Below are 27,064 nucleotides of genomic sequence, written 5' to 3'. Positions count from 1 at the left end.
CAGGGCACACAAAAGCCTCTCGATAACTATACGATTTCTTTTCCTGCAGTAACATTCTGATCAAAACTTAGCCAGAAGATCAGGGAAAATGATTAGTCCCCTCTGTTCAGTGCTTTTCAGACAGCATCTAGATTACTGTGTCCTTTTGGGGCTTTCCAACACAAGACAAATACTAGTAAACTGGAATAAGTTCAGCAGAGGGCCTTCAAGATGATCAGGGACTGTAGCACTTTCCCTGTCAAAGCGACAGTGAGACATCTTGTGGGGGAGAATTTGGTGAGCTTGTATCCAAAAATTCACCAAGAAGATAATCAGGCTATCAAGGGAGGCTACGCAGTCTCTCCATCCTTGGAGATTATCTAGACCAGACTGAATATAAACCTGGGCCACTTGGTCTGACCTCAAAACTTTGAGAAAGGAGTTGGACTAGAGATCTCCTGATGTCCCTTCCAATCTGAATGAGTCTATCTGTTATTTCCATGCAATGTTATTGAACAATAAACTGGCTATCACTTAATAGCTCTCAGATGCCTCTAAAAAGCACTTTATTTTCCAATATGTAATTCTGAAATAGAATTTACAATGCAAACAATGTATCATTATGTTTGGTGTACGCTGTCTTTTTTTTTTTTCTTGTTGTATAAGTAGGTAGATTACTTTCTAGAGCATGAAAAATGGCACTTAGGTGTCTGTATTCTGTCTGTGGCAATCTTCTGTTCCCTTCCTAATAGTTAATGAACTCTTTGACCAATCACAGACATATCTGACAGAGTAATAGTGATCTCAAAATGATAAGCATTGTAAATATAGGCAGCATAGTAAAGATAAACTCTAATTAGTGTCATGATGGTGGGAAAGGATGCAGTAACTGCTGGTTAATCAAGTCCTGTCCAGATAGTGGAATAAAAAAAAAAATAACATTCAATAAGTAGAAAGGGGGACATAAGGTATTGTAGGAGGGAGAAAATAACATGGGACCTCCTTGAGGATGTATAAAAACTGTGTGTGGGTGAGGTTCTGTAAGAAATCACAGTATATTAATTAGTACCAGTATACAGAAAAGTACTGAAGTATTTTAGGGTTGTTTTTTTTTTTCCTGCCATGAAGAGAGAGATTCCTGGCTTGCAAAAGAAACTGACTAATGGGCAAATTCAAATTGTCTCACATGGAACTGATAGGTTTGGTAAAGAATTTGATAAATTTGAGAATTTTGCCTAATTATGAGAAACGGCTTTATACTTCAAGCATAAAGGTGCTTGGTAAAAGACAATGACAACCTTCGTAACACGCAGTTTGAGACCTAAATGATTACAGTGATGGAAAAGGCAAAGAGCTTGATCACATAGATAAAGTATTCTATGTTGTCCATTGAGGGAATCTTGTGAATCTTAGAATCTGAGATTTCACAGAAGGATATGTGAAAGCTGTTGGCATTGCCTCTTGATTAGAAATGATGTTGTACTAAATAATGCTGAGAGGAAAGTATGAGGAAAAAAAAAGATTTCTTGACACTGTAAAGCATTTTGAAGTTATCATTTTAATGATGTTACACTAATCCATGTGGTAGAAATATGTTCAGATGTGCAGTATGTTGACTTTGGCTGGACATCTCCTGCCCACTAAGTTCCTCTACCACTCCCTTCCTCAGCAGGGCAGGGGGAGTGGAGAGAAAATAAGATGGAAAAAATAATGGGTCAAGATATAAGCAGTTTAATAAAAGCAAAAGCAAAAGCCGCATGTGAAACCAAAGCCTCCCATCAACAGGCTTCAGTACATGCAGCAGTTGCTCTGGAAAACAAAAGCTTTAATAACAAATGCTGCCCTTCCTCTTCCTTTCCCTTAGCATTTATTACTGAGCAGACTACATATGGTTTGAAATATCTTTTGGGTCAGTTTGTGTCAGTTATCCTGGCCATGTTCTCTCCCAAGATCTTGCCTACCCACAGCCTACTGGTAAAGGGGAACATTGGAGAGATAGACCTGATGGTGTGAGAGCACTGATGTGCAGTAGTCAAAACACTGATGACTTATCAACACATTTCCAGCTACCAATGCAAAGCAGAACAATGTAAGAGCTACTATGCAGAAAATTAACTCCATCTCAGCCAGACCTAAAACAATATGAAAAAATTGTATTTTAATAGGACATGTACTTGTTAAAGGGCTTCTTTATGCATTACTTGTTCTTATCAGCTAGAGTAACAGTCCCTTACCAGGTATTTCCCTATTAAGATTTTTTTTCCTTTCTCCATCCATGAATGAAAGTGCGGGCATACAAGAATTCACTGCCATGTGTGTGCCAGGGCAAGCAGCCGATGCTTTGGCATACCTGCGGTATGAGCAGCAAGCACAGAGCAAGCGGCTGATGCTCTGCTCTCATACTCACTAGCTTGAGACATTGGAATCGTTAACGCAAGACCCGTGGGATAGTAAGAAATGAATGCGTAAGACAAACAAGCAAAGAAGGAAAATGTGAAGACAAGGGGCACATCTGTTCCGCTTTATCACTGTAGCTGTGGGATCTTTAGAAGTGGAAATTCACTAGGGTAGCTGTTAGCTAGGTAGAGAAACACTATATAAGTCTTTGCCTTTGCACAATAAAGGGATTTTGTTTGTCACCCCAAAACACAGTCTGTGCCTTACTCACTACATGAAAGGGATGAAAGGGTTTGTGGCCTTTTGGGGTTTTTTAAAGTTTGGGTTTGGGTGTGGGGTTTTTTTCCTTTTTTTTTTTTTTTCTTGTCAGGCATGAGAAAAGTAAAATAATTTTTCCAGCCTGTCAAGTCTTCCTATTGAAGAGCATGATAAAGGAATCTCCATGTTATGAAGGAAGACTTCAGAAGATCTGAAGCCCTGCGCAGCCCTGTGACACACAGCTAAACATTTTCACTCTATGAAAGACGGAGTTAGCCTCATTTTCTGGGAGAATAAGCTACAAAAATGACCATTCTGCTACTGTATGAGTGAGTGAAACTTTTTTCTATGCTATTCTTCATGCCAAGGTTGAGGAAACACTCCTGCTTCATGCAGGCAAGAGCTTGTGAGGATCATTTGGCTTTAGGACCAGTTTTTCTTCTTGGCTTTGACTGTAAAATTAGTATCAAAGTATGCTCTGAGAACTAAAAGATAACTAAATTCCAGTGCAGGAATGATACAATGTAACTTGCTATCAGCCACCTTATACCTAAAAGTTTTATTCTACTTTCCAACACCTCTAGATAATGAAAATATAAGTAGTCTGCATATTATATTTATAGGAAGACAAATTGAGTGAGGCTGGAATATTACCTCATTTATTTCTCTTAAAATTTCATGCTTAAATGTTTTAATACATTGAAAAAAATATAAATAATTATATAAAATATCCTAATATGTTGGCATATTGTTAAGATTGAGAATATTTAAGTCAGTGCATTGTTTTCTGTGAAGAAAGAAGCACAAAGCATTTCAATATATGTTAGAAATATTTGTAACTACAGTGAAACAAGGTGAAAAAATGTCTGAGTAAAATGAAGAGCTGCAATTATTACTTAATTGAAAGTTAGGTTTGATCAAAACTGTATGTGCATGCATGCCTCTTTCAGTAAGCAGATCTAAGCAAGAATCAATACAAGCATAAATCTATTTTTCTTTAAATATTTTTTTACGATATTTTGAACTTCCAGTTTGCACCTGCTGTACAACTAAACCTCCCTTCTCAAACCTGCCAGACCTTCGTGTCTCACCAACTTCAATTCCTTCTTCCCTTTTCATGAACCAGAATCTGTGCTACCTCTTCCTCTCTTGCTTTTCCTTCCCTGGACTCAAACCACTGAGTGTTTGTTCTCTTTTCACATCAAGATGCTTTTCAGTCTGAACTGACATTATTTGCTCTTTATTCTAATGTGAGCTTGGGCAGATCCAACACTGAAAGTAAGCTCATAAATCCAACTGAAGCTGACGGACGGTTTTTAGAATGACTTAAGGAGTATTTTATTATCATTCTCAGCCTTTCAAGTTGCAGAAAAATGAAACAGATAGATAGATCTGAAGTGATCTATAATAGAGCTATGATGAAATTTGCAGTTCTGCTAAATGGGAATTCCAGGTCTCAAAAAAACCCAGGCTAATATTTTTTTTGTATTAATTATAAACAAAGCAATCAAGATTGAATTTGAGGGAGGGAACAGAATGTTGAAATTGAATACAGTTTGAATGAGATTTGCTAATCTAAGATTAGACTTTCTCAAATATATTTGTAGGGAGATAGAACTTATTTCCGTGTTCAAGTGAGAAAGATGTGAGTACTTATTTGATGTAAATTTTATTTTTTTCAGCTTCAGTGCTCAGGTTACAGAGCTTAAATATTACTTAGAACTTGAGCTAAGCAATTAGTTCATAGCTAGCAATTTATTTGATGAATTTTACTCTCTTCTATGAATGAATTTTCTATGAGCAGAATATGATTTTTCTCTAATTCGTTCAGTATTTGATATTATTATAAAAATAACTTATTTGAATAATTTTTGGTTGGCAAACTGCTTGGAAGGAGATAATTTCAAATTATGTATGTTTAGCATGTGGCCTAGAAAAAAACTTTCTGCATACAAGTCAATCTTCTTTACTACCAGGAGATCTCTAATTCTTATCAGTAAAGGTAAAAATATAAATTCAAAAGTCTTTGGATGGTGAATATCTATAGAAATCTGTTTTTCACTGTTTTTTCACGGAGCCAACTGATTTAGCTCAGTCAAACAAGCATATCTTTGGAATTTTAAATTTGAAACTCATTTTGTTGTAAAATAGCTAGGGGAATTTTATGAAACTCAGAAAGATGACATTAAACAGCAAAATCAATCTCCAACATAATCAGTTCTAGGAACGTTGTTCGAAGCATCTCTTGTGCAATGCATTTTATTGTATCTTTTCTCAACAACAGAATGCAAAAATTAAATAATTTTATAATGATATGATATTAAAATCTCACTCTGAATAGCCTTAAACATTTTACCTATTTAAAGACTTTTTAACTTCAATATCTTTCATTTCAACATCAAATAATTGAGTACCTTTAATTATGGCAATTTTCTGCTGGCCTTTTCACATGTGAAAATATAAAACAGCAACTGCTTCCATAAAAGGGTGTTTTGCTTTGTCAGAGTCTTTATTCTAGATCCCTAATTACTCTACTTTTTCATTCTCTGCATTTGACACATAATGTGCCTCTTGTTGAGAAAACCAGATCAGATGTGAATTACTGCCCCAACAGAGAAAGGACCTCAGGCCAGTTGTCTTCACTTGAAACCTCTAAACTAGTGTTCAATGTTTCACAGAGAAAACAACTGCAAGAGTAAGCTCTGTGCACAACACAGTGGTCATCTTTTATTTTTTCCTTTTCTTTTTTTTTTCATTTTTTTTCCTTTCTTTAACAAAAGCTTGGATATGTGACACAGGAATCTGAATTTCTGTAGGGCAAATAGGCATTTTGTAAGCAAATAGGACTTTCACAGCTTGCATGATCTACTGGAAAAAAAGAAAAAAGCAACAACAGTTCTTGACACAAGGAGTAGATCTTACTCCTTTTTTTTATAAACAATAAATCATATCCCTCAATTCAATAAAATATTCTAAACTGTATGTTTTAACTTATAGAAGATATTGAGATTATTTTTTCTACAGCATTAATGGCCTAGCCAAATCTAACTTCTGCTCAGAGTGCTACTTTCTGCAACTTTGATTAGAATTACTTTTAATGAAAGGATTTTAGAACTCATGTTTTTATAAAATAATTACAAATTATTTATTGTAAAATTGAGCACTGAAACATCTAAGGCACCCCGTGGATCTTGCTCCTGATCTAGAAGAGTTGATCCCATTCCTGTAAAAGATATATTAAAAGTCTTTTGTGGATTGTACTACAATAGTAATAATAAATATTAAATAGTATATTTCATTTATACGTTGATACATAATATGTAGTAACTTGTTACACTAAAGAAAACGATGTAACAACTTAATCCATACCTTTTGCATCATACCCTCCTCCTTAGATTTCTCATCCTGTGAAAGAAGCAGGGAGATGTTTTCAGTGTCATCCCACAGCATGAACAAAAACATATAAAAGTGTGCTCACTGATCTAATAAATCCTCATACTGAATTATCTAGAAAGGCTACACTATTTCCCCCCTCGGGAAATCACGGAGATCACCTGTTGAGTACTATCTTCAATCCTTTTCTACTTTCCTTTCAGCACAACTTTGTGGTGAAATCAATATGTCAGACAGTCCCCCACTGTACCAAAGGCCTTTGGGATGCTGCAGATTAACGTTCAATATCTTCAACAGTTGCTCGTGATAGCATTTTACTTACTCTTTCTGCACTCAAATTCCTGCAGAGCCTTTTCTGACTTGGCTCTGTGTTGTAGATGTAACCGTCACAAACAACAAAATTGAATGAGAGGTGATTTTGAACAAAAAGGTGAGTAAAAGAGTCAAGGAGTTTGTCTTTTTCTGGTGATTGAAGTATATCATCATGAAAGACCTGAATGGGATTTCAGTAAAATTCCATTATTCATTTCAGTGCAGTAATACCATCACTCTACAATATGAAGTCAGCAATCAATACTTTAGCATGCAGCCTTGATGAATTGTTTCTTCCTGCTTCCAATTTGTATCTCACAGAGTAGTCTAGCTTGTAGAGTTCACAGTGTTCAACTACTACACCAATTAGCTACTGTGACGAGATTCTGCAGTATCAAAAATCAAAGCTTTATAGAGAAAATCATCTCCAAGCTTAGAAAGTCAGTCAGGGAGGAAGTCAATGAAAGACCCCCAAGGATGTGTATGCATAATATCAATCTCAATGTAGATTAAACATATTAAATAAGTAGAAAAAGAGTGTAGCCTCTGGACAGGACTGACATTTTTTGAAGCAAGCTGCTGAAATAAAAACAGAGATTTAAAATGTTTAAATGATTAATAATAAACACTGAATGCTCTAATTTCTTCTAAAAAAGAGATTTTCAGCTCCCAGGATCTTGGTTGACGGGGTGGTCTGAGTTACTAGACGAATGGATCTCCAGGATTTCTCTCTTTACTTGCATTTTTGTTAAGAATTTCCTTATCACAATATTTTTAAATATGGTCACTCCAGGTTTTGAAATACTATAATGCTGAAACAAGAAAAGCAATAGCAGAAGTTGCAGTTCTTGTCTGTGGTGACCTTAGCTCTCTGCCAGAAGGACAGGCAGATGCCCTTTCATTCTTCTTCAAAAGGATAGGGGGTGAAAATAATGTGGGAAAGATCTATGGGTCAAGATAAAAACAGAGATATCACTCACTAATTACAATCATGGGCAAAACAGATCAACTTGAGGAAAATTAATTTAAGGTGTTGTCAGTTAAAATAGAATTAGATACTGAGAAACAAATAAAAAGAAAAATGAATGTTTTCCCCCTTACTCCAATGTCTTTTTCCAGGCACGGGTTCACTCCTTTATTCCTAACTCTTCTACCCTCCTAACTCTGAGCAATACAGGAGGATGGGGAATAGAGATTGTGATCAGTTCACAACAGTTCATCTCTGTTGCTTATTCCTCCGCGTACTTTTCCCCTGCACCAGCATGGACCCTCTCTATGGGCTGCAGTCCTTCAAGGTAAGCTGTCTTGTGCATGGTTGCTCTATGGGATGCAGGAAATATCCACCTGCTCCAGTGTGTGCACCTTCATAGGCTGTAAAAATTACATCCTCCTTCTCTTTCTTAGCTGACCTTAGTGTTCATAGGGCTGTTTCTCACACCTTTTTTTCATTTTCCTATTCCTCCTGCCCTGTGGTAGTTTTGTCTGTTCTTAAACATGTTTTCCCAAAGGCACCACCAGCTCAGCTTATGAGCTCAGCCACATCCTGCTGTGGGTCCCTTTTGGAACTTTCTGGATCTGGTCAGATGCAGCATGAGGCAGTCCACAGTTTCTCCTCACAGAGGCCACCCCTTTAGCTCTCTCCGCTCCCAACACCACCAGTACTATTGGGATGACAGCCAATGCAGTGCACAGAGACATTCACACATCCTAACCACCTGCACCTACCAAAAGAGCAACATAATATGGTAGGACTGATGCTATAGTCAAGAAAGATTGATATGAAATCCCAAAGGCATTATACAGTACTCAAACTAAGATTTTCTGACCAGCCCTCTAAAGAACATCTGCCTCACTCACCCTGTGGTATGTAGAAAAATGTCTGGCACAAATTACCAGCATACAGGAAATCTGAGATCTGCTTATGGGTTGTTACTCAGAAGTTGAGAGAAAACATTCTCCTTTCCTCTGTTTGCCAGACTTCCTCAGTTTTGTGGCATAATGAAGAAAAAAGGGTGGTTAACAGGAGCAGAGTATTGTGCTTTGTATGACTGGGGGATCACACTGAAGAAAAGAAGATATTCCTAATACAGATGACTTGGGCTGAAACTGGCCTATATCTGAAAGCAGTGCCCTCAATAAAATCCATGGATTTATCCACTTACTTCTGTTCATGTGTTTTGAAATCTGACTATGTTAATGTATAAACATGTTTGGGGTTCTTGCCTTCATTATGCCTTTCATTCCTGTAGGTTTTGGAGTTGACTGAAGATAACTTTTTCATACTGTTTGTTGACTTCACATATGTCAAATTGATGTACTTGGCAGATTACAAGAAGAGTGGATTTGCTTTTCATGAAAATTGAAACAAATCTCTGACAGATGGCTTATTTAATGGTGAAATGAAGGGAAACAATTCACAAGGAAGTATGGGTCCAAAGATTTTCCAGTTGTTAAGCAGTCCACAAAACTGGGGATTTAAGAATTTACTGTCCATTTGGCACCTCCAGGACTGGAAAATATGTTTTGATAAAGATTTGGTAACACCTCTCAATAGAGTCTGGACAATTTACAAAATTGTTGCCTTTCCTCAACAGAAAATGGAAAGTCAAGTGCTACCGTACTTGTGTGTCAATTTAAGCCCATGGGCAATTTGCAGTAAATTTATTTTCTTCCTCCTCAGTTGCTTGAAGCATAAGACTTTTTTCTGGAAGATATGATGCTGGCTCATATGGACCAACATAAGAGTTTATTTTAAAAGGAGAAATACTTTCAATTATGTTTCAAGCAGAAGCTTTACTTGTAGTTTCCAACAGAATAAAACATGCTACTTATGTCAGATAGTAGGTCAAGGACTCTTCCTTTACATATCCAAGATATAACATGTTTCCATAACTTTCCTTTTATTCCTCAGAGATTATGTTTATGCTAAATTTCTGTTATTTAAAGTTTGTTCATTGTAAACCTGAGGCACCCAAAACCTTATCATTTCATGAGAATCCAAAATACCTGGTTCCTACATTTTGTTACTGTGATAAAGAAAATAAGGTTACCATTTTCTTTTTATCTTCAGGTTTCAAAAGTGTCAGCAGCATGTTTTTCTGGTGCCTTGACATATGCACTTGTCCAAAGTAGGATGAAAAGTACTGGAGAGACTCACTTTACAGGTATGTATGACCCCATAAAGTGCAAAACAAAATGCAAAGTTGTTAACAAAGACTAAAAATTATCGAAAATGTGAAGCCAAATTGAGGACCTATTTTGTGTGTCTCTCCCATGTTAAAGGATAATATTTAAACAAACTCTAGCTCAAACATTTTCCAAAGAATTTCTAAACTGCGCTAGATAGATTTTGTATTTATTAAATGAAACCAAACCCCCCCTAATCCATGGATCAGTATAATCTAATAATTTACTTGTTCAACGTAAACAAATTAATGAATGCTGAAACTGATTTAATTCTACACAAACTTAAAATGACTTAACTTACATCTAATTATAAGGTTTCTATCAATTTAAATAGATCAGTTCCTGTATAAATTGTGTTAGATAGGTATAACTCTTTAATAAAGACATGCTCAGAGATCTAAGTTCAGCAGAAATTTGAGGAAAATAGTATTGAGAAATATATTTTGCACTGAATTATAATTCTGCAATCTATATATATTTCTTGTGAATTTCACCTTTGACTCAAATGAGATGACAAAGTGGATATTTGATCAGATTAGAATTATATTTATGATTCTTTATAATTCTAAAGGAGGGATTTAACTCCTAAATAAATCATTGAGATACTTTTAAAAGCAGAGAAATGGATTGGGCCCTAGGTGTTTTATAGAGTATATAAAAGTTAAATTACATGTGAAAGTACACTTGAAATGAGTCCACAGATCTCTGAAGAACAGAATGCTACCCAACAATCCTCTAAGTTTACTGATCACCTTGTCAAAGACATATATTGCTCTTTGGGGGGAAAAAAAACAACTAAGCCTGCTAGTCTGGGTTCAGCACATTGCTTAAGTTGTATTTAAAAGCCCTTACTGTAGATGAGAATGGAAGGGTTAGGGAGTATCTCATGGACCTCTCAGGACAAGTCTGAAGGGTGTTCACATCCCTAGAGAGAGTACTTTGCACGTACACAGTAGGAAACCCATCCATCTCTCAATCAGGTGTAGAAGAAGGAGCCTTGAGGTTTGTGGCTGTTGTAAGGCTTGGCTTGATTCACTGCAGGTTGACACTGTAATACGTTATAATTTGATGTTTGGATTAAAAGATTTTATGAATGCAAAATTTTGAGGTCAAAGAGGAAACTAATGATAAGACTTTGAAGAATGAATGAGTTTGTTCAGAAATCAAAATATTACGATTTGAAGTAACATTATGAAAGATACTTGAGAAATCTGTATTTTTATATCATGCTCTTCATGCTGAAGTGGATAGTCAATCAAAATAATATCACTGTAAGGCTGAATTGCTCCATCTCATGCCTGAGATTGTTTGGGATCACTCAAGCTTTAGCGGACTTCTTTTTCCCCATTTCCATATAAGCATAGTCAGGATAAACAGAAATAATGGCAGACACCATTCATCCCATACGTTTTCCCAGCTGATTGTTATCTTTGAAACCATTCTCAGTGCTGCTGGCTATGCCTATTAAACTCTGAGAAAGCAGGTCATATCTACACTTCTTCAACATCTACCGCCCTCTATGCTCCTTTTATTTCAATAAAGCTCGAAAATAAATAGAAAACAAGGGGGAAACAGACAGAAAGGTAGGGCTTTGCTTTCTACCTTAGTACCTGCAATTGCTCCTTGTTTATTTTTCAAAATATTTTTCTCTCTTCACCTGGAAACAATTACACAGAAATAAAAGCTAAATAAAATGTTTATAGGTCATAGACTGTCAGAAGCCAGACTCTTCTCCTTCAGAATATCTGCTGTCCATCTATTGAAGTCTGCTATGTGCATGGTTCACATATTTGAATGCCCTGCGTTCTCAAGAGTAATGCAGCAGGTTGAACAGGAGGAGACTATGATTTACATAGAAGCACAAGCCAAACCGAGATGTTTGGTCTAATTTTAAGCTTACAAGAACTAAAATGTTTATTTTAAATATATAGGTTTAGTTTCTGGAAATATAAAGAATTCATCATATTTAAAGAAGTGATAAAAATGTTCACCATTACTTAATAAGTTATCATTATTGTTGCTGTTGTTGATAATAATAATAACAACAACAACAACAGTTATGAGTCTCTGTGGGTAAAGGATATGTTTACGAAATATTTTTAAGGTGAAATACAACACTACATAGACCTGTACTTTGAATAATCGACACAAGTATTTGCATGTATGCAATGAAGTGCCATCAATATGGAAATCAGGCAATAGTAATGAGGCTGGCTGGTATCATTATTTATATAAATTCCATCTGTTACAAAAATATCGTTTATGCCGAGTAAAATGAAATTTTGGGCGTTCCAGACCCATGCAAATGTGTGCATAAAAAACTCACTACCATACCACTTAGTTTCATTGTCCCTAAAATCCATTATGTGCATAAAATAGACATTTCAGTAAAACTCTGGGTATACTTGTGCACTGTTATAACTGTTCATAATTGCATAGTGACAGCAGAGATAAAAATCAGATCCTTATTCCTCCAATGCTTCTACAGTTTTAGATAAAAAACTGATTTCAGCTGTTGGTTGCTACTTAGCAGAGAGGTATTACTTCCAAGATATCCGCGAGGAACTAAGGTATTGTCCTTCCCCTCAAAGGAGGTCAGTGTCATACACACAAATCACCCACTCATGATCTTCCAGCTGAGGAAAATAAATCCCCACATATTCTGAAAATACTAACACAGTGACATCTTAAATCTTTGTGCTTAGAAAAGTGCTGAATATCTTGGGCTTGTCAGCCTTTTATACTGCTAATACTACTGAATTTCTGAGTTCCTTATACCAGATTGAACAGTTATCATTTAAACTACTACATAAACTGAAACGTAATAAACTAAAGAAAAATCTCTACTATTGGTTTTATGCCCAACTCAACTATTCACAATATTTAGATCAAGCCCAGAGGAATACCTCACACAGGCATTACTGAAGTTATTAAAGTATTGATTGTTATAGTTAAATTTCAAACCTTAATACTGCAGACAAAAACACAGAGCAAAGAAAAATTGTTTTAAAATGGAGTTGAGAATAAGAGCAGGAACTAATATCTGAATGTCAAAACATTTTTATACAATTTGCAATAACTTAAGAAATTAATGATTTGAAGTTTAAGGAAAGTTTGAACATCTTAAGAAAGATATGCACGCTCAAGCCTCTCATTAAACCTTAGATCTGTCTTGTTATGGTGTCTTAGAATTACAACATCACAGACACTACAGTACTTTCTCCTGTACTTGTATTTGATTTTTAAAAGCATGCATTATTCCCTTACGGAATAATACAGGCTGTCTCATCTGCTCCTTTGTTTCCTCAGCACTGGTTTTGTTTAGAAATGCAGTACTGAGGGAGTGCTTCCCAAACTGATGTGTAGATACAAGCACTTTAAAATGCAGCCACTATTCTGTCGGTTGTCCACTAATGAAACATTTTAACATACAGGACAAATTTCCTTTGCATCGTTAAAAACAACAGAATGTTTTTGTGTGCCAACTACATGAAGAGTAAACTATATGAAAGGTAATCCTTAAGGTCAACAGATTGCATTAATTTTCTGTATTAATACAAAAGTAACCACTTCAGAATCAGCCATATCCGTTCTCTTCAATGTACTCTCTGTTCTCAAAGACACTAGATATAATGAATGTTAGTAGCTAGCCTTATTCCAACATTCTTTCTAAGAATATATTTTTATGCAAAGAATGATGTGGAAAAGTCAGCAGATTTTATTTATTCATAGGCAATGCTACTCGGGAAAATAATGGTCCCACAGCATGGGGATTCTGTTTGTTTCAGTTCTTAATTTGTTCTAATTTGTAAACTAAATGCTGAATTTACTTACAAATATTTAGAAGGCTTATTCTGTCCTCAGAATGTGAATGGGGAATTTCAGAGAACACCTGAAGGTTTTAAAACTTGAATGCTGAGTCTTTTGCTCATGACTAAAACAGTATAGTGCTACCACCTTTCAGTACAAATCAAAATGTCAAAAAAAAAGTTAGTTTTTACTTATAACATCATCAATTTACAATGAATAGCATTTTCCTCCCTGTAAATGAAATACATGTCTTCATCTGATCTTTGTTCCATACGTACTTTTTGCTTATTCAGTAATTTACCCAAACATACATTTTCCATTAGTTAGATCACTTGGTTTACCCTTCAAGGCATTTTTTCTCATTTTAGGCATGTTTTCATTTATACACTATTTTAAGAAGTACAGTTACAAGCTAAGGAATATGCTGGGACTAATTGTTGAACTTCAGGTTGTTTGGTATTCTCTTGTTGAAGCGTGTTTGCAGACAAAGGGAAAGATTAGTTTATGGAGCCTAGCTTTGGACTGTTCTTTATCCTTGAAATCAGAAAAAAACAGGATTCATGTGTATGCATGAATGTGTGTACTCCTGTGATACTCATGGGAAGATTTTAACCAAGTGAAAGCCAATATGTGAGTCTTGAGAGATATACCTATATATTTTCCTGCTGCTCCAATTTCTGCTACTTTGTCTTTCTCATCATAGTTTTCTATCCCACAGAGCACATCATCACTCTTAACAGATCACTTAGTTACTAGATAACAGCATGTTCTAATTTAAAATCAATCAATCAGCTCTATGTCTGACCATGCTCCCTTTGCTCCTTCTTACAGCTTCTCATGGGCAAAGGTCTAGCTGAACAATGGCAGCAGCTGGCAGAGAATGAAGTACAAGTTTCTTTAATGATGAAACTGAGACACCAGTTTAAAATAGACAAAAAAGTTCCCTCTGTGGGTTTGAAACTTAAGAACTCCAGCAATGGTTGCAGATCCACAGGCACATTAGCTGTAGGGTAATGACCTTTGGCAGCATACTCGGAGGAAGTTCTCTCACAACAGGGACTCTTCCATTAGTGATGCATCACTGTCAGAGAATGAAAATGTTCAAGATGACATTCCTGTAAGCCTCCTTCTGTTCACAAAAGGCAGCATTAGTCATTGCTGTTTTCTGTTAAGTGCCATGCCAGAAACAATGACCGTCTCTCCTTAAATGTGTTCCTACCTTCTCCTTGTATCATGGCTATCTGAATTTATTCTGCTTGTAGACTTCATAGAAGAAACAAAGTTTAAAACTACTTCAGTGGGCAGACAGTATGAATGGTCAAACAAGCAGAGAATTGTTGTCTCAGAGGTGCAAGGAGGAAACTATGTAGGGAAGTAGTAAAGGAGTGAGAGAAGTAAGGCTGAATGAAACTTAAGACTGCTGTTTTTCACAAAAGTCAGTGTATTCATCCAAGATTCAGAGTATTACATATACCTACCTACTTTGCATCTACATTTAGGTATGGATTTCCCATATCTTAATCAAGTATTGTAATCATTAGCTGTCATAAACTGCGGTTTATAGACACTTTGAATGAAGATTCTACCCCTGAAAACCTATCTTGGTTTTGAAAATGTGATGGATTAATCCACTATTTGAAACCTCATATTTCGGTGGTCATCTGTGTATGTGTGCTGTTCCAACTTAGATGAAAACATGTGAAACTGTAATTTCCGGCATTCACTTACATTAAGCAGAGACAGACTTGTCAGAGGACTAAATAGACCTATTGGTACTGCTCAAGGTTATACATGCTCCTAAGAATACAGTAAATTTACAGTCTCACAGAGGAATATGCATGTATGTGGGAGTTAAAATAAGTAAGAAGAATAGATAAATTTTGCTAAAACCAAACTTTTTCAATTTTTAACACCAAAAGTTAACTTACTGAAGTTTTTGTCAAAACCAAGTTGAAATAAATGATTTTGCATTATGTTTTCTGTCGGTTTTGGGTTTTGTTTTTTTTTTTTCTATAATGTCAGTGGAGATAATGTAGGTGGAGAAGGGCAACCAGAATTGGGACAATCTGAGAAATGCTGGGACGTGAGGTTGTTTTTTGCACCAAATTTTTCAAGACCAGAACTGGTTGCACATATGTTCACACAGGAAGTCCAGATGAATAGAAGGCTGGCAAGAAAGTCTCCTTACGGTCACTGTGCTTCCAGAGCCCCAAATGTCTGTGTCCTGTTGTTCTTCAGTTGTTAGCAAAAGGCTCAAACATTCCTGTTTCTTTCTGCATGGACCCACACTAATGCCAATAACCTACTGTTGTCACTGAGTGATACATTTACCTCAAGCAGCAGAAGCCTAAGTGTTAAAGTTTTCAGTTCTGATGTGGACAAAAGTAAATGCATGATGTATTACAATGGTATTCCTTTTTAATTCAGTTTGTTCTTTAAAATAACAGGAAAATGGATGTATATCTATATTCAGTACTAATATTCATTCTTTACATAGCAGAGATGTCCTCAGAAGCTAGATGATGCACATCTGCAATTATTGTGCATTTCCATGCCTTGTCACAGACTATTTTGTGATAACACGGGTTTATGTGTCCATATCAACCCTCTTTGTGAAATTTCTGAACTGTTTGTCCTGTGAATGCACTGAACCTGTGCCAGGGCTGAATTTGCATGAATAATTTCTTTACTTTCTGTACAATTCTTACAGCTTTCTTTGTCTGAGATTGGAATATGTATAACAATGCATAGAAATGCAGGAAATGAAAGAAAGGTTTCATGATTAGGTCTGTCAAATGTTGCTGACACTAAACTTTCTATAGCAGATAATGTCCCTTCTTTTCATAAGAAAGTTACAGAGATGAAAAAATGTTTATTAAACAAGCATTTACAAAGAACCCAAGCAGAGGCTTTTTCTGAATCAAAACATGATTCTGCAATCATTGGGGCTTGGGCAGTACACAGTAAATGGGCTATGAAACCTCTAAGAAAACAATGAGGAGAAAACAAAATATTGACTATTTGCTCATTAAGGGAGCAGATATTCTGTGCAGCGAATATAGGGGAGTTCGGTGAAAAATTACAGTCTGCTATTCTGCAATTTAGGTTTGTACTGTAATGCATTTGCATGCACTGACCAAAATAAGATGGTACAATCTTAGCTTAGTCAATTGTTATTTTTCTGACTGATATTGTTCATTTAATTACTTTTTATACTACATGTATTTATGTATAAATGCTGTTTGCCACTGGCTGATAGGCATTTTTACAGCAGCCTACCTCTTAAAATACGTATTCTGTAGAGTCCACAAAGGAGGCAATGATGTGAATCAAAGTTATTCCTGGATTTTTAATTTTTATATGGGCACTCCTAACTTCCTTCTTGGACTGTTTGTCTGGTGTGGCAATATTCTCTGCTCAGAATAAGGCTCAATACTCCATACAGAAGCTATAATAGGCCCCAAAAGTAATCTCCTAAAAGTATATGCATTTCCAATTGCTCCGTTGACAGTGCATAAACTTGAGAAGACTGGGAGAGGTCTAGGCTCTGAAGAACTTGGATTAGTTTTTAAATTAAAAGAAGATGAAACACACAGAGATGCTCAGAAACACAGTAAAGAGTTCCCACTGTAGAAAGCTGTGGATGTTTGTGACTAAAAGAGCAAGTTTTAAAAACATGTACTCTTAATAAGTGAAGTATTAATAGAATACCATAGAAATTAATAACGAAAGCCAAGATTTTTATAGAGTACAGTGACGCTAAAAGGACCTCTTCCCTGCAGACCCCTATATATACTAAAGCACAAAGAAGAGCTTAAAAGCAGAGTTTGCCTTTTCTAAACATTTTGTGAACGCTGGGCTATGTGCAATCAATAGAAATGCACTGAAAACCCAGTGCTACTTATTTTGGTGATGACAAAATTCAGATTCTGACTAACACACCATAAAGAAAGAAAAAAAAAATAATGGCAGATGAGTTAAGGTTTTTTTAATCTTTTGGGGTTAGGGCAGTCAGATGAAATAAAACACATCATGCGATATTATGCAACTTCCATCATTGAATCCAAGGATGCAATTAAATCATATTTTTGCTTTCTACTTAAGACTGAAGAGCATAAATAGTGCTTTACCTCTACAGCATATGTGCTTGCAAGGCAAAATATGAGTCCAATTAGAACACTATTCTCTTCTATCTAGTATTACCTCTCTCCTTTTATAAATTATCTATGACCTAAGCTGCACCAATCAGTAATTGAATGCTTACACTCTATTTTCCCAAGATGTTTCTTTATAAATGTTATTTTTATGCCTGCTGATAAAAATTTTGCTTCCAATCCATGTCTGCCCTTTTCTTTACAGTTAAATGCTGAAAAAAAAAATCGTTACCAGTTTGCCTTTCTTTAATTCTTTTCTTTAAGTGAAATTAACAAAACTTTACAGAGATTGTGGATCTGATATACTTTTAGATCTGCATGGAAATCATTCAGCTTCACCAAAATTAATTGCTTATTTACAAATGTAAAACCTGTGCACAATAGTAACTTCTTTAAACATCTTGGCATCTTTAAACTCAGTTCTGCTATGTAATCTTAGTATTTTTATACTCTCAGAACACTTGAGGTCAGATTACACATTTGCTTTATATCTTATCTATTCTTGCACAGAGGAAAAGTAGTACTTTGATTCCTTAATCACAGTTATTAATAACACATTTTATTAAGCAAAATGGACAGAGGATGCCTTTCAAGAGGTGAGGAGTACTATGGAGAACAGAGTCATAGACCTGGCTGAAAAGCAGTAATGGTCTCAGATACCTCCAGGGGTAGAAATTGCTGAGTCCAGCCGGCAGATCACCATGCCCAAGGGGCTCTCAGGTGAAAAACTTAAGCAGCCTACCTAGGGGATGGCTAATTACAGAGGAAATAACATCCTATCTTGCTAAATGTTTCTCTCTGCCCTTAGGGAAAGTCGGCACCAGGGGTGTGGCAGAGATAAATGGCTGTTAAAATGTGCCTGCAGTGGGATTTAACATGTGGAGGTCAATCTCAAGCAGGTGATTTTGAGACGAGGTGATTTTGAGATGAGGTGATTTTTTATTTCCCTTTTGAGAAGGCTGATATCTGAAGAGATACTCTGTTTGTCTTTGCTAACTCAGCATGAATGGTGGATTATTACACGATTAAGTACAGACATTTTTCTCACATTTAAGGACAGCTTACACCAAAGATAAAAGTGGGAAAAATTAATTTTCTCCTCTGGTAGCTTAAACTACGATATAAAAGATAATAATCGGGACTTGAATTATAGAATACTTGCAATGCACAGGTGAAAAATAAATCAATAAAATATCTTTCCTAACAAAATATACAGTTTATTACAACACTGGGTACTATATTGCTTTTCCCTGAATAGAAGGTGGTTGTCTGTACTTGTATCAGCATATTTCTATCTTGCAATAAATTGTGTCTATAAATTATTTATACTCTATCTTGTCAAGAGAGAAATGTACACTGGAAGCAAGTTATAGATGTGTATACATAGAGAGAATATTTATATATTCATACTGCTAAAGTAAACAGATGACAAAATGGGCACGAAAGGTAAGTTTTCTGCATAATTAGTCAAAGAAAAACAGGAATAACATAAAACCAATAACAAATATATTTTATAACAGAGAATAACTGTAGTTTATATAGTTATATAATTTATGTATTTCTAGTTTATAATGACTGTTGTCAATGTACATGTAATTATTAATTTCTCTTAGTCTGTTGTAGGCACAGAGTAATATTGTTTATTTTCTTTTTTTTTTTTTCCCCCCTAGGAAAATCAAGTGAAACATCATTAAAATGGGGCTTTTCTTTGAGAACCAACAATGAAGACAAATGCATACAGCAGTTCACTTCCCATAGAGAAATTACAAGAAACTGCTTGACTTTTTCTTGCCAGCAGATAATTCAGCTGGAAAACTATACTTGTTAGGCAGGATTTTCAAGTAAAACTCAAGAAGTTACAGAAGGGGCGAATAAAAATATTATGTTTGTATGTGAAGTATATTCTAACTCCATGTGTAGGCAAGCAACAAATCTAATAGTACTGTTGACGATTTTCTTTTGACCTATATTCTTGAGAAATCCAACACTCTGGCACACTGGGCAATTTATCCATGCACAAGGAGAATACAAGGTATTTTTATATAAAACCAGATGCACTATTCTTCATAGTCAATTAATTTGCATTTACTTTTACCGACTGTTTCACTAAAGTAAAATATCTCTGAGATCTAAAAATGTTGCAAATACTTGATAGATTTCTGTACCAATGTGTACCAAAGACTTTCTTTTCACTAATCCTCTGTAATTTAGAAACCAGTAGTTAAGCAATGAACAATAAACATTCATGATATTTCAGCTAAGAAAAAATATATATTAACTTGAAATTCTGGACCTACAGGTTTGGATCTAAACTCATTTCTCGTGTTGTTACTACTAGTAATGTGTATTCTCTTTTCTATTATGAAAATCAAATCATAATTTCACTTGAATAACAGCTAGTCTTGAGTGCAAAGTGGAACACATGAACTTATTGATAATTCTTTTCTCTCTTTCATTTTTATAATTACTGAAAAGACAGCACTTCAATTTAATGCCAGTTTTCAAAGTTTCTATCAGCAAGTTGCCGCGATTAAGAGACAGGACACAGCCTGATGCAAGCAAGATGTCCATTTTATTGTATTCTTAACATATATTTATACTAGTTATAAGTGACTTACAAGCGATGCTTTTCACGCTGATTGGTTATAGTCCATTGCTGTATGAGCTAATATTTGGCATTGCTGCATAGCTACAGATATCTACTCTTTTTGCAGGTCATTAGCTTCTTTAGACAGTAACAAGGTTTCCTCCTATCTAGATGGTTGCTATGCCATTTGCACGTAGCCCGCATAGCTGTTACTCCTTGCTCTTCTTTTCTTGAGGGGAGTTCTTGTTTTTAGCTTATCCAAGGTCTGTGGCCGACAAGTTCCAGCACATCCCCCTTAAGGAATCTTTCTGTACTTTGGGTTTTTCCACTGCCTGTCAGACCTTGTCCTACAGCAAGTTACATCCTGATTGCAGGATTGAAGAACAGGTCAAATGATCTAGTGGAACATACAGACACATTGACAAATATTTTGTCTAATTGTTATTTATGTCAAAACATTTTTTTCAACACTGGTGTTACTTAGAGTTCTTGAAACTGTTACATTTGTGGAATTTAGAGCGTGTCTACAAATTGAGAATCATTTCTTGTACATCAAGAAAAACTTATAACTGCGTGGTATTGCTTCTAAACAGGGTGTTATAAATGTAAATGCATCGGTATTCACATGTACAGTTAACAGAGCAAAGAGAACTTGCTTTTCTCTGAGTACAAGAAAGAAGGTATTCAAATCAGAAAAAAATAGATTTACCATGTGACTTAAAGTTCTATTAATTATTCAAGACTATCATATTGATTGTTGGAGAATCACCACAATGAAAGTAAGGAAACTAATCATCTATCCTAAAAGTCTCCTTTGTGAATTTTCCATTTTGATCTAGATAACAAGATGAATTTTAATGACAACAATTTAAACTATTTCAATATCATTATCACTGAAATGGGGGATTTCCCATAAATTGATTTTGAAAATAGTAATTTCATTATTCTTATTATTGTGCTTGCAATAGAAAAGGAAGAGTGAAAGAGACGGCAAATGACCTTGCCAATGGCAAGCCCTAATGTGTTGATCTTCGAAAACACTACTTATTGAAATGAGGAAAGGCTTACTATTTGGAGCTACTATGCTTTGGTCTGGTGGAACCTGTGGAACAAATGAAATAACAGCTTTTTCTGAAAATAACATATTTATGAATACAAATCTCAGCTTAGGTTTTCATAGAATTTGTAGGCTGTGATCCTGGACATTAATCTGTTTTGGGTTTTTTTGCTTTATGCCATAGCTACTTGCTGGTTTTGACAAAGCAGATGTACATTAATACTGATCGTGTCAACAAAATACTTATTAAACTATTTATGAGAAGAATATTTCTGTATTGCCCGGCCAGTCCTTACAACAGTCAAACAACACTTGGCATTCAATTTTGACAAATATGCTTATATTATAAGCCTTGTTTTCTTTATTTAGCCAAATTTATTAAAGTTCTTTTTATTATTTTCTTTCTGTTGTTTGTAATTTATCTGAGCTAGAATCTACTGGGAGTATAATTTTGTAGGAATTTGACCATAACTCTCCAAGAAATAAGCAGATCGTTTTGATTGTTACACTTAGCATAAATCTCCCATTATTTTTTAATTTTGTTTAAGAACAGACTAAAGGAAAAACAAAAGATTTAGAAGTTATGTAATTAACATCTTAGTTTTATTTTATGTTTTATGTAAGTGTCTCTTCTTCAGAACCTTCATCATTTAGATGTTTCTAGAGGATTCACTTCAGTGTTGACGGAACAGGAAGGCACAAGCATAAAAAGCTCTGGACGCTCTATTGGAAATACTGTTTCCAAACTGCAACTTTCAGAGGTGTTGTTTGACTTTATTAGGGACAGGATTTCACATCTGCTTTTTCCCATTTGTTTATTTGTTTGTTTCAGAAGTTAGGAAGCTTCCTTCAGTGTTAAGATCAACCTGTTTCCACAGGGCTTCAACAGCTCTGAACTTTGAACTGCAGGAAAAATAGGTGCTATAGAGAAAATGATACTCATTTCTAGACATTTATAGAACGTGGTCTCTCTCTGAAAACTTCACATTTTAAGTCTTGCTTTCATTTGTCTCTTATCTGTTGCTTTTTAATGATTCAAACACAATGAGTGCCTCGTGTTTCAGTACACCATTTCCAATGGACTCGTTGGAAAGTTCAGCATTTTAGATCCTCAAATAAAAAGTTCTATTTTTTTAAGATGTTTCTACTTACTATCTAGGCTAAGTTTACTTATGACAGAAAACACTACCCAGGGTATAGAAATGGCTCTCAAAAATGTTACAGTAAATCAAAAAGTTTCTTGAAGACTAGAGAAAGAAACGGTGTGCTAGTTCGCTGAAAACATGCCAATAGCGATCTGGCCTGAATCTATAAGACAACAAGCAGGATTCTGCTATGCTTCTATGTGGAAAAATCCTAGAACATATATAAATGTATGATATGTAATTCAAGAGATATTGCTGCAACTTCTAAACTCAGTTTAACTCTGTCCCTTTCTCATGCATATGCATACAATTTGGAAAAAAAGGAAGAATGGACAACTTAAAATTCATGGTCTGACACACAAACTCTATGCACTGACAACAAGCAATTAAAAATCTCTGCAACCTTCAATTTGCTGGTGATAACATGCACCTCCAGAGACCAAAACGAGTTGAAGTCTACACAGTGGATGTATTCTGGCTGCAGGTCACGTACCTTCCAATATTTTTTTTATTACCTTTGCTGCAAAGTTTTAACCACTTTTTCTTTTAAGTGGCACAGAGAGACTGTAGAATGGTTTTATCATAAAATATACAGAGCTGAGTTGAGAAGAATGTAACTGTTGTAGGAACCACCCCTAATTTTGGAGGTCTTGGCCTTTAGTGACCAATTTGTGATTATTAAGTAGATCTCATGTGAGTCAAAGCATATTTTCCAAACTACTAGATAATAGCATATAAAGAAAAATATTCTAGCCAGTATGGTTTCATAGTAATAAAGAAATACTTCTCTCCGATTTTATCCTAATTACGTTGTGTTATTTTATTTGGTGTCTGTGCCCAGGCACTTGGGGTGGTGGCAGCAGGTCACCCTCTGTGAGAAGAGGCCAAGGCCAACCCATGCACGACACAACCTGTTCCAGCCAGCTCCAACTGACGCACCGCTGTGCACAGCTGAGCCTCGCAGCCGAGATGGGAGTGTCTTAGGAAAGATACATTTAAGAAATGGAAAAATATCCTTTCAAAACTGTTATGACTTATTCTCTCATCTCCCCTTACATTGTTTCAGGGACAGGTAAGAGGTAAAGGAGATGAGAAAGAAGTGAAGTTGAGCCTGGAAAAGTGTGTGTGTGTGCAAGTATTTTTTTCTTTTCTTTTTCTCATTCTCTTTTCTCTTTTTTTTTTTATTTAGTTTTTTCTTTTTTTTTTTCTCACTATCGAAATCTATTTTAATTGGTAAGAGCCTAAGCTAGTTTTCCTGTGTTTGAGTCTGGTTTGCCCATAACTGTAATTGTTAAGGGATCTTCCTGTCTTTATCTTGACCCATAATCTTGTCCATCTTATTTTCACACCCTGTCCTGTTGAGAAGGGGGAGTGATTTGGGTCTGGTAGCCCATCAAAGACAAACTCACTACACTGTTCTCTTGGTTTTCCTTTATTTCTGTGAGTACACTTTAGATGAACCTTTTTATGCTCTGTTTTTTCGATTATGAATTTTGTCTTTTCCACATAACCCTGAACCCTTTACTTTCCAACCTGTTCACTATTTTCTCACTTAACTGAAGATTGTAATCTCCCTTCACTGTTATTTCTACTTTAAAGCTTGCCTCACTGAGTTAGTGAGACAGATGGCAAAAAATGCCTTTGTGCTGCTTAGCCAAGTGGTCTCAGCCCTGCTAAAGAGTCTTCAGTCCTTGAAGAGAGCCCTATAGTCTTAGTAATCAAACTGTTTTGTTTCAAAGTACTTCTACTGCATAACTTGTAGTCCAAGGTAAAACATCTGCAAAGTGATTAGCCTAAATAGTTTTTACTTCCAGCTGAAAGAATCTGCAGCAACAGCAAACTGTTTTTCTTCTCTGTTTTTGCTTCTGTCTGACATGAGAAAGCAATAATCCCCATTATTTAACACTATCTAGATACATTAATTGATTTATTCCAAAGGGTTTAGCTTCTGAAATGAAGGTTTTCTAGAATCATACTGTATGCAGCTGGATGAAAAAGTTTGTTGAAATGCTCAAGGTTGTTTGGGATTTCTACACCACTTTAATGTACTTGACTACCTCATTTTCCTCTAATGTAGCATAACCTTTTCAACCAGTCCGCACATAATCACCAAGCAGTCAGAAATTTCTAACATCAGTAACAGAGCTGATTCGGTATGTCACATTGCTGAACCTACTAAATCACTGAGCTCTGCAACACAGAGGTGAAATCTTCCTCAACACTTTGAATAACATGTCTTTTCAGTGACAGCCACTACGAAGAGGCCAAGGAGCCCACTGTGACAGATATAACAAGGAGGAGCATCTCTGACATGAGGACTCAAAAGAAGACGCAGTGGCAGAGAAGACAAAGACTAAGGTCAGATCTAAATCTATTAAATTCCAACAGTCACAGCATTCTTCACTTCTTTCTTACCTTGAGGTCTGTGGAGTCCATACACCTTATTGTGGTTGACAGGAAAACGACAGGGAATTTGTCTAAGTCAGTTAACCCATTTGGGATCTTTAGATCTGTATTAAAAAGAAAATGTATATGCTGATTGAAATGACTATGAAAGAATCTTAATTTTACTAACAGTGTCCCAAACATAGACTAAAGAGTGTAAAAAGATGAATTAAAGAGATATAAACATTAGAAACAGGACTTGAAGCCAAGAAATAGACACTAGTTCCTCAGCAAAATATAGATTAATCATTATTTACAAACAAAAACATGTCCTAGTAATTAGTTGGTTTGGTCAACTATATTTTAAATAATATCAATTCATATTTGTTCCCTACAGTATGAAACTGAGAGGATGAGTCTACAGCAAGAAATCTAACTTTGGGAAAATGTTAATCAAGATAAACAATAAAATATTACAGTAAAGGTTAAGGCAATGGAATGCTTCTCAGTAGTCACCATCCTTTGTTCAGTGTTTCCAAAGAGGTGGGTGTTACACCTCATTTATTTCTGCAGATTGTTTTGAGAATTAACAATATAAATCTCTCAGAAAATCTTATGAAGGGCACTAGGGTTATACCTTCTCCATGGCCATCTGTTGCCGAACACATCTGAACCCTGAGGGTCTCAGATCTGTTTGTTTTCTGAAATATATTATCCTAGAAAAATGAACAACAGAGAAATAGATAGTGAAATATTCTGGTTCTCCAACTAAGCAAACAGCAGTGTAAAGCATTTTGGACACAGTTTCAGGTTATTTTTTCTGTCTGCATAGTTTCATTCCTTTTAAACTTTAAAAAAAAATCTTGAAGAACTTCATATTGAGCTGTAAGTCTTTCGTGTTTAAATCAGGGCCTGTGAAGAGTTTGCTTTCTAGCAAACATGCTTATATTTCTACAATAATACGCTCTGATAAGTTATTTCTTAGCTCTGTTCCTCATTGTCTGTTTGATTGTTACACAGAATCACAGAATGATAGGGGTTGGAAGGGACCTCTGGAGATAATCTAGTCCACCTTCCCTGCTAAAGAAGGTTCACCTAAAGCAGGTTGCACAGGAACGTGTCCAGGCTGGTTTTGTATGTCTCCAGACAAGGAAATTTTACAACCTCCTTGGGCAGCCTGTTCCAGTGCTCTGTCATCCTCGGGGTAAAGAATTTTCGGTGTTCCAGTTTGTACACATGCTTATTCCAGTCAGCAAAAAGAATTTGATGCCCCTTCTTTTCATGTGGCGGTGCCATAAGAGCATCTTCCTGCCTCCCCCAACTCAGTAGAAGCAACACTGCACAGGCCTACCAAAAACCATAAATAATGCTCTTCAGGATGAGCCATTTGCACATGCCTGCCATCCTGAGAAGAAAAGAGGAAGACTGAAGCCCAGGTGGTGTCGTTGCCCTTTCTCTCTCCCTCCCTTTTTCTCCCATCACTCTGTTTCGTTTCCCTTAACACAAAATTAGTAAGCCAATGCCAATATGATTCCTAAGAATGTCGCTACAAATAAATTCATTTGTGGAAAAATCATTTGGCATTGTTTTGCCTTCATTTTGCCAAAGGAATACTGAACCCATAACTTTTACAGATAGATCCAGGGTCTTATCTCGACATACCTTGGACTGCCCAGGCTGTGTTGTGAAAGGAAAGAATGTGTTCATCAGGAATTTGGAGGCTGAAGAGAGGGCAAGAATGTATTGCCATTATCAGAATACTTACTAAATAGTTATCAAACTATGGCATTAGAACTTCTGATAAAGGAAGAAAATTATTATGAAAATTCAATCTAAGTAAAATATAATGAAAGAAAATAGAGGAGTTTCTGATGTTCATGAGATACAAAGCAAAGATATGAAAATTAACTCTCCTTTCTACAATGTAGAGCTTCCACATATGTTCATTTAGTCCTATATTTGTTTAGAGACTTCTAAACAATTCATATTTTACTTAGTTTATCCAACTCATATTCCTGAAGATTATAACATTATTATCAGACTCCATTGTAAAGGCTACCTGATTACTCAAGCTGACAATGACAAAAAGAATTATCATTATATTGCTTTAGTATCCCTTCCTAACAAGTTTTTAAACAGTACCAAGAGACTGATTCTTGCAGCCAAATTGAGGGCAGAGCCAGAAATAATTGATGTTACATTGACAATGACAAATAAAAATTTTAAATTACAACGGAAGAGTTAAATTAATTTGAGGAGAAATTGAATGCCCTAGTAAGAGAGATCATATATTGTTGCTAGTCAAAACTATTATATGAGAGACTATTAAAAGCTAACAAAATGAACTTTGTTATAACTTAATGGCACCCTACTGAAATTAATCATCATTCTGTTGTTTATG

Source organism: Cuculus canorus, chromosome 1 (genome assembly GCF_017976375.1).
Source record: "Cuculus canorus isolate bCucCan1 chromosome 1, bCucCan1.pri, whole genome shotgun sequence".
NCBI classification, from domain to species: Eukaryota; Metazoa; Chordata; class Aves; order Cuculiformes; family Cuculidae; genus Cuculus; species Cuculus canorus.
Note: the sequence above shows the minus strand (reverse complement) of the source record.